Raw genomic sequence first — 9,920 nt, forward strand, 5'->3', positions numbered from 1 at the left:
AGAAAACTCGGAGTTGTGTTTGCTTCTTGAACTTGAGGCTTTAGTTCTTTCCACAGGCTTGGGAAGTTCTCATCTATTATTTGTTTGAGTATGTTCTCCATTCCATTTTCTCTCTCTTCTCCCTCTGATATAAGTATTATTCTTATGTTATTCTTTTTGATGGAGTCAGATAATTCTTGTAGGGCTATCTCATTTTTTTTAATTTTTGAGTCTCTTTCTTCTTCTCTCTGTTGTGCCTCAAGTTGCTTGTCTTCTATTTCACTAATCCTCTCTTCTATCTGACCTGTTCTATTAGCTAAGTTTGTTACTTCATTTTTCAGCTCGTGAATTTTTTCATCTCTGTTTGATTTGTTTTTATAGTTTCAATTTCCTTGGACATATATTCTTTGTGTTCATTGAGTTGTTTTCTGAGCTCCCTAAATTGCCTTTCTGTGTTTTCTTGTATATCTCAGAGGATTTTTAGGATTTCTATCTTGAATTCTCTGTCATTTAGCTCCAAGATTTCCAATATATTAAATTTTTTCTCCATAGATTTTTCCTCATCTAGCTGTGTTACCTCTCTTTCTTTTGTATCCATGATATTCGATTTTCTCTTCCTTAATGGCATCTGAGGGTGGTTTTGTTGATAGTATTAATGAGATTGAATAAAGAATAAAAAGTTTAAAAAATAAAAAAATAATAAAAAAATAAAAAATCGAAAAGAGTTTTTTTTTAAAAAAATTAATAATGAAATAAAGAAAAATAAAATAAAATAAAAATTTAAAAAAAGGAAATTATTCCCCCGCTCCTTTTTTCCTCTCCTCTCCTTTCCCCTCTTTCTTGAGAAAATCTTGTGGTGAACTGTGAATTATAACAAACAATGCCTGTGATGGAGGGCCTGAATTGGGGAAAAGTAATAAAGGGGCAAAAAAAAAGAAAAAAAAAAGAAAAAAAAAGAAAAAAGAAAAAAAAAAAAAGAAAAAAGAAAAAAAAAAGAGCGTATGGACCCACAAAAAGCAAATAAGGAAAAAATTTGGGTCAAGAATAAAATGTATTGCTTTTAGGTGTTGGTTGTCTAAGAGTTATGATGAGAGGAATAAGAGGAAAACGGGAAAATGGGGGGACAAATTAAAAAATTACTATTGTATTTAGTGGAACAAGAACTAGATAAAATGGAGAGCCAGGGATGGGAGCACTGCTAGTGAGTTAAAAAGGTGAAGTAAAAAAACCCCAAAATGCCACAAACATAAGTTTGAGTCCCAGATAAGATAATTTGTTTGTTATTGAGGTTTGAATGAGAGGAGATGTAAAGGAGAAAGGAAGAAACTAATATAGAGGGAGAAAAGAAAGAGAGAGAGAGTAAAAAAGAGGGAACCACTGAAAGAAGAAAAAAGAAAAGAGAGAGAGAGAGAGAGTTAAGGGTTTTGGAGTGCAACCCTCATAGAGAGAAAGGAAGAGGAGAGAAAAGATAATGGGAGATGTAACACTTATGGGTAGTGTAGTTCAAGGAGAGGAGAGAGTAAGACCGGCAGAGAGTTAATCGGCCAAATTGGAGGAGAAAAAAAGTATCAAGAATGAAGATAAGAGAAACAAACGAACAAATATAATAAAATGGGATAGGTTATAAAGTCTGCAGATTATTCTTGATTTTGAGAGGTTATCTTCTTGCTTTTTCTTTTCTCTCCCTCTTCCTGGTCGGTGACTCTGTACCCCGGGTTCTGCCCCTTTGGCATGCTCAGGTAGAGGTTTGCAGTTGATAAGTCTCTATGGCAATGTCATGTATTGTGCTTTAGTCTCGTTGGCAGTCGAGGCTCATTAGCATTTATAGGCTCCGACAGTGAGAGAGTCCGTGTTCCTGGAGCCTTTCTCCTAGTCTTTCCTTCCTCAATTAGTAGTCTGAGAATCCAGCTATGGGGTTGCTGCTGCCTCTGCCTGGATAGTAAGAGGCTCAAAGAGCTGGCAACTCCCCACTCTATTTCCACTCAGCACAGGGCTCTGGGTAAGGCTCAGTCAGTCAGAGCTGCTAGCATAATCAGGCGGGCTTTCCGCCCACTCAAAGACCTCTGGTTCTGCCACTCTGTCCGGTAACAGAGGCGGGCGCCCACTTCTGGGGCGCTTGGAGGAAACTCTCACTCACTGTCTGCGCACGCAGACCAGGATATCCGGCCAGCAGTCTCACGCTCTGAGTGAAACCCCGAACCGCAGGGAAAAGTTGTAGCGTTGGAATTGAGTTTCGCCCCGTGAGTGGCTTTTGCAAGGCGCTGGGGTGGCCTGAGACTCCGCTTTGGCCCACACAAAGGCCCCTGACTCTGCCCCTCTGTGAGATAACACGGGCGCGCACTGCCGAGGCACTCGGAGGAATCTCTCATTCACTATCTGCACGCGCAGACCAGGATATGAGGCCAGCCACGCTTCCCTCTGAGTGAAACCCCCTCCAGCACGGAAAATCTCCACCGTTGGAATTAGTTCTCACTCCTTCCCATGCATGGCTTTCCCAGGGCACTGGGGCTGCCCAGAGACTCTGCCCTCGGCCCACAGAAAGGCCTCTGACCCTGCCTCTCCGTGGGGCAACACGGGCACCCACTTCCGGGGCCTAGGAAGAAATCTCTCGTCCACTAACTGCGCGCACGCCGACCAGGAGACCGGGTAAAATGGCCGCTCCGCTTGTCTTTCTTTGTTTGGGTTTGGCGCGAGTGTTAGCTTGTATTGCCCGGGTTACCACAGGATCAGTTTTTCATCGGCTTGGATCTCCGTGCCACAGCCTGGTTCGGCCGTTTGTGCCGCGACCTGGATCTATTCACCCCCTTTGCCCGCCTCAGTTTCTATATTCACAGTTACCAGAGAAAGCCGCCCTGTTTAGATTAGTGAGGAAGGCGGAGAATTTCTTACTCCCTATTTCCTTCGGGGTTTGGTTATATATTTAGCCAATTTTTCACTCGACCATACCTTTGGGTGTATTGTGAAGCATCTGGAGGCTCCAAGTATAGGTTTTTCTGTTTCTGGTTGAAGATCTTGTTGAGTTTTGGGGGAGATTTATCAGTATCGCTTCCTACCCCGCCATTACTCTGACATCATCTCCCACCATTATCTATTTTGAGAACTTATTTTTATCATTTCAAACTGAAACTCTGTATCCATTCAACATTAACTCCCTATTTTCCCCCACACCCACCCCTGGCAATCACTATCCTATTTTCTGTCTCTACAATTTGACTACTCTAGCTACCTTATAGAAGTGCAATCATGCAGTATTTGTCCTTGTGTGACTAGCTTATTTCATTAATATAATATCAAGCATCAACATGACATGTTGTCATGTCTAAGTATCCCCCAAACTTTTTTTAAAGACCAAATAATATTCCATTGTGTTTATGGAATGTATTGAAATCACATTTTGTTTATTCATTCATCCAATGAAGGATACTTGGGTTGCTTCCACATTTGGGCTATTGTGAATAATATTACTATGTCTGTACAAATATCTGTTTGAGTTCTTGCTTCCATTTCTTTTGGCATATGCTAAATATACCAAACATGTAATTGCTAAATTATATAATTCTGTTTAACTTTTGCAGGAACCACCAAACTATTTTCCACAGTGGCTGTACCATTTTGCATTTTTACTGGCATTGTGTGAGGGTTCTAGTTCCTCCACATTTTTGTCAACACTTGTTACTTTCTCTTTTGTTTTGTTTTTAATAGCAGTCATCCTAATGGGTATGCTATTTCACTGTGGTTTTAATTTGCATTAAAGTAATCATTGTAATTAAGTTGAGGTACCTTTTCCTGTACTTATTAACCATTTGTGTATCTTCTTTGAAAAAGTGTTGATTAAGTCAAGTCCTTTGCTCATTTTTTAATCAGGTTATTTGTTGTTGAATTGTAGTTCTTTATATATTTTGAATAGTAACTTCTTAACAAGTATATGATTTGCAAATATTTTCTCTAAGAGAGTTGCCTTTTCACTTTTTTGTTTGTGTCACTTGATACACAGAAGTTTTAAAATTTGATATAGTGCAATTTATCTATTTTTTCTTTGTTGCCTGTGCTTTTGATGTTATATCCAATAAAGTATTGCCAAATCCAATGTCATGAAGCTTTCCCTCTGTTTTCTTCTAAGAGTTTTAGAGTTTTAGCTCATACATTTATATTTATGAGCCAACTTAAGTCAATTTTTGTATGTGTTATAAGGTTTGGGTCCAACTTTGTTTGCGTGAGAATATCTAATTTGTTGAAAAGGCTGTTCTTTCTTCATTGAATGGTCTTGACACCCTTGTTGAAAATCATATGGCCATGTATCTGAGTTTATTTCTGGGCTATCTATTCTATTCCATTGGCTCTAAGTCTATTGTTACACTAGTACATACTGTTTTGATTACTTAATACATTTAGAAGTATAAGAATTCCAAGTTTGTTTTCTTTAAAGATCATTGTGCCCTGGCCAGATAGCTTAGTTAGAGTGTTGCAGGTTGATCCCTGGTCAGGGCACATACAGGAACAAATTGATGTTTCTGTCTGTCTGTCTTTCTCCCTTCTTCTCTCTCTAAAATCAATCAATAAATTTTTTTTAAAAGTCTGCCAATATTTAAAGATTGTGTGTCCCTTGAGATTCCATATGGATTTTAAGATGGTTTTATTTATTAATGCAATAATTGTCTTTGGAACATTGGTAGTGATTGCACTGACTCTGTAGATCAGTTTGGTTGGTATTGTCATATTTGTAATATGAAGTCTTCTAATCTCTGAACACTATATACATTTATATGTATTTGTATCTTCTTTAATTTCTGTCAGTAACCTTTTGTAGTCTTTCAGTGTTTAAGCCTCTGCTTCCTTGGTCAAGTTTATTCCTAAGTATTTTATTCTTTTTGGTGCTATTGAAATGAAATTATTTTCTGAATACTATTTTCTGATTGTTCATTGTTAGTGTATAGAAATGCAATGGATTTTTGTGCATTCTTTTTTTATCCTACAACTTTGTTGAATTTATTTATTAATTCTGACAATTGTGTGTGTGGGTGCACAGTCTTAAGAGTTTTCTGCATATAAGATCAGGCCATCTGCAGATAGAAATCATTTCTAATTTGGATGCTCTTTATTTCTTTTTCTTGTCTAATTGCTCTGGAAGAAAACAATTTCCAGCTTAAATTATACACAGAAAATCTGTCATACTCTGAGGAAGTCCCTGGTCTTCGTCCTGGGCTGTGTCAATGCCTCCCTCCCTCATTCCCATGGTATGCGGGCTCCATGGGCTTCCACCAAATAATTCTGTCACTTACAAATGATTCTCCCTCTTGGATCTGACTTCCAGAGACTGCCATTCTTAGCTAGATATTAGGACAAAAGCATGAGATTGAACTGTTTGATAGAAAACAGTGAACTGTCAAGTGCCCACTTCTGCTGACCAAAGGCATTAGCATGTTAGAGAGAGCCTCCTGTTTGCCTATTGGGAGTTTCCCCAACAGGTGGTGTTTGAAGCTGTGTGCTACACCTGGGGGTGTGGAGATTTCCAGGGAAGGTTTGGCTTTGGTGTTCTCAGAAAAGCATTTTTCTTAAGCTCCTTTCTGTCTCAATGAATTTCCTTCTAGGGCAAATACCCTCAGGGGTATCTCCTGCAGATCTCCAAGGCTTAGAATTTGCCTTGTTTCTTGCTTTGTTCTATGCCCTATTCTTTGGCTTGCTTTGAGAAATTCTTTCATGTGCCATCTCCCTCCACATTTTCTTCCTATCCTTGAGGTCCAACCTGAGAAAAGCTATAGTCAGCTTTGGCCCGGGGTTCACCTTGCATGAGTCCCATAGGAGCAGGAGTGAGGAAGAGGGAGGTCCTTGGATGAAAACTTAGGATCCCGTTGGGAGCGTCGACCTTGCTCATCAGTCTCATTGGCCTCCTCTTCACTTTTAACTAAACTCCATGTGTATGTTCAGTCTTCAGAATTTCCTGCCTAATTAACTCGCCTATTTGTTTACAACTTAAAAAACCCCAGAAAGAATGGTTGATTACTATTAAAAAATATAAATGTTAATATCAGCCATGATTAAACAGTTATTTGGTCCAGACACCAGGCTAGATACTTGAATTCTTTTTAATATTTACATGTACAGGGGATCCTCGGGTTATGACACAGTTCCGTTCCTACGACAGTGACGTAACCTGAATTTTGGTGTAAGTCGAAACACACCTTAGCCTAACACAAATGGACCACTTGTGCTTTTAACAGTCCAAAATGGCATAGGTAAGTAAGTGTACTGGGGATGCCAACTTCCTCACTCATATGTCACATTTTTGAGTATTCTTCTGCCCATGTGCAGCCATACTATGTAGTTTGCTCACGTAGGCCGTAAGTATGATGCTAACTGTGTAAGCTGAAACACTCATGTTTTAATTTTTTAAAGTTTTTATGGGAGTGAGCATCGTAAACTGGAAACATCGTATGTCAAGACTGTTATAACCTGAGCACCCCCTGCATAGTCGAGTTATTATCCCTATACCACTAATGGGAAACAGGCATAGTCAAGTTTTCCTGCCTAGGGTTACTGTGTCAAACATAGAGAAACTGAGAAATTGTTTCAAATTCTCAGTTTTCAAATTCTCTCTCATTCCTTTAAATGCCTACTCTGTGTCTTTTGCTCTGATTGAAACCCAGGGAGCAAGAAGAAGAGATACAACTGGGAAAATCCTGACCCAACTGACTTATCCTTCCCTGGAACTCTCACTGAGTTACTAATAATTCATATTTGGGTGTGGCGCAAAATATGACTTTTTCATTTAATTTAAGTGGGGTGATTATATATTTAACTGCACAACTTTATTTTTCAACATCTCCTCGTTATGAACATCAATTCTTTTTGTTTGACTCCACAGCATTGAATTAGATTATGTATTGCTAAGAGGTTTAGATATTTTGCATGAGAAGTAATCCACAAATGCAAATTATTATGATTATCATTGCTTCCTCTGCTCCTGACTCTGACCTTGGGCAAATCATGCCATATCTATTTGCTTTCAATGCTTCATCTAAGAAGTGGAAATAATAAAGACTGCTCATTCCAGTTAGAACTTTAATATAAAAGGTAATGAGAGACCTAACTATTGTCATTAGATTCCATTAGGGTTAATATCAGTTATACAAAATTATAAATTCCCTAGACACAATCATGACCATTATATCTTGGACAATTATAAGTGCACTATTCAGACTCAGAAATATTGATGAGGCTAAAAAAATGCAGTTGAAACATTGAATGCAGATCAAGTACAGGATATTTAAAGAGTTCAGGTTCATTGTGTAAACTTTTGTGCAGGCAAATATTAACAGACCCTCATATCTTTTATAATTATAGTCTCCTGGAAAACACTGTCACCATGCCCATTTTGTAGAAGGACGAACTGAGCTCCAGGCTACAACAGCTATAAGCACCTTCTCAAGGCCATGATCCCTTTGAAAACATCTCATATGAGTGACAGCTGTGCCAAGTACTAGAAATATAATGCAGAGCAGGAAGAGCAGACCCAGTCTCTGTCTTTAGGGATTTCACAGTCTACTAAGGAGATAGACATTAGTTAAAAATACTCAAATCAAATGCAGAATTACAACTGTGATTGGTTACTAAAGGAAGTCCAGGGAGCTAAGAAAGCATAAAATGAGCTGATTGGCCTTGTCCTGAACATGGGGAGGGCTTCCCTGAGGATAGGGGATGGAACTGAGATTGTATGGAAGGATAACCAAGGCCAAGTGGGAGAGTATGGAGAACCCTGTCCCAGGAAAGGGAAGCTGCAGGCCCTACTTGTGCCCTGCAGTGGGAAGGGACACGCCTAGTAAGAGGAGCTAAAAGAAGGCGGGGGTGCTCAGAGCTGAAAGGGAGGAACATGGTGTGAGAAGAGATGAGGCAGAAGTTTCTGTCCCCTGTAGGGACTGGACTCCCCAGGTCCTATTCAGGATTTTGGTCTTTATATTACAAATAATAAGAAGCTATTGTTATTAGACTAAAGTGGGCTCTTAAATATGTGTGTTTATGTAAAATGTGATCAGATTTATGTTCTGAAAAGATGATATAGCTACATACCCACTGTGGAATGGAGGGAATCCCCACTGGCTGCAGAAAGACATGTGATGGAGGTTTTTGTAACAGTCCAGATGAGAAATGGCTGCCACTTGGACGGGGGAGGTATGTATGTGAGTGCAGAGGAGTTAGCTGTTTCAAGAGCTGTTTAGGGAAACTCAGCAGGACTTGGTAACAGGTTGAACATGCTTCCCATAGACAGGAAGAAAAGGAAGGAAAGAAAGAGGAAGGAAGGGAGGAAAGAGCCCCAAAATCCTTTCAGATATCTGGTATGTACACGAGGATGAGTCAAATAGAAACCCAGAAGGAGGATTAAATTGGGGTGAAAGAACAAGTATAACTTTGGACTGGTCACTCTGAGATCATATTGGTGTCAAGTGGCAGATGGTGGACAGTAGTGAGCTCAGAGCAGGGGCTGGAGAGGAAAACTCTTGAATCACCTATCTGCACATTGGCAGTAACTGAAGCCCCAGCTGTGGGTATTAGATAAATTTTTTCAACCTAATTTTGGTCCTATCTTCTGGCTCCAGTAGATACACTTTAACAAACTATAGAAATGATCCCTGAAAGTATAGTCTTCCAGTAGATACACTTTAAAAGCCCATCTTTCCTTGTTGTATCTTTTCTGTGTGTGTGTGTGTGTGTGTGTGTGTGCGCGCGCGCGCGCGCACTTGCGCAAGGGCTTGTCTCCAGAGCTTCTGTTTGACTTGCAGATGGAATCCAGCAAATTGAGTTCATCTTGCCATTGCTTAGTCTTAGGAAGGAAAAACGGGAGAATGGGACAAAGAGGGGGAAAAGGAGAAGGAGAGAGAGACTGGCGGTGGGGGAGTGGGGGTGGAGAATCTATGAAAAGGAATCTTCTTCTCTTAAGGAAGAGACCAGATCACCTTAAGCAAGGCATCAGTCTGCTTGCTAACTCTAGCTCTGGTTTTGCATAGAGTTGCTTGCAACTTTTTTCCAAGCTAAAGGCTCCATATTAATTAATATTTCTTCCTGATAATCCCAGGAAAGTTCTGTTTCCTGATCAGTTTATAGGTATTCCGAGTACCTGGAATGGCTTGGCCCATGTTTGGGTCAGGATGTGTCTGGTGGGACAGGCTGGGTCTGAGTCAGCCAGGCAGGCATCTGAATGGACAAGAACCAACCTGATGGCTTGGCTCGGAAGGCAAGAGGGGGCAGGTGGAAGGGGCATTCCCTGGAGCAGTTCAGATGGGGTAAGAGGACAGGCCAGGAAGAGAAATTGTCCGCAGAGTGGGAAGTGTCGCAGGGAGGAAATGGTCATTAGAAGGCAAGGCTCAGGTGGCAGGTCTGTCAGCACAACCGGGACTCATGGAGAGAGCAGGTCTGCATGCAGGATTACAGTCAAAATGCTGACTTTAGTTATCTTTGAAAATGCTTAGTGCTTTGCTTTTGTTTTTTTTGTTGTTGTTTGTTTGTTTTTTATGAGCCTGTCACTCAGCAAATTTACAGGGAGCAGGCAAATCAAAAGCCCATATACAGTACTGTGAAAGATTAGGAGGCTGTGGGTAACTTCATTACATTCTAATGTTTTAAGACAAATTCATACCTTAACCACCTCTTTTCCTAGCTGCAGTCCATGTGGAGGAGGTTTTAAGGAATTGGCTGCTTGTGATGTTCTCGATTCTGAAATATTTATGTATGCTTAACATCAGAAAAGGCTTTGACATGATTATCGTTTTTATCAGCTGGATGGAGTTGCTGAGAGTGGTTTGAAATGATACAAACTCCGGCTCCTGGTAAATCACTGGATTTTAATCTCGTCTTAATTCCTACCTCTCTGTCTGGTGAGGAGCAACAGGTTCATAAGGCGACTGGAGTTCTCTGACCCCACTTATAGCCTGCAGTGGGAAGAAAGTTTG

General features: G+C 40.2%; 1 pseudogene; it reads right to left on the reverse strand.

Annotated features, from left to right (window-relative positions):
- Window positions 1-8,521: 8,521 nt before the first annotated feature.
- LOC136390129 (small nucleolar RNA U3) lies at window positions 8,522-8,619 on the reverse strand (annotated as a pseudogene).
- Window positions 8,620-9,920: the final 1,301 nt, after the last annotated feature.

The sequence above is a fragment of the Saccopteryx leptura genome, chromosome 1, assembly GCF_036850995.1.
Source record: "Saccopteryx leptura isolate mSacLep1 chromosome 1, mSacLep1_pri_phased_curated, whole genome shotgun sequence".
NCBI lineage: Eukaryota > Metazoa > Chordata > Mammalia > Chiroptera > Emballonuridae > Saccopteryx > Saccopteryx leptura.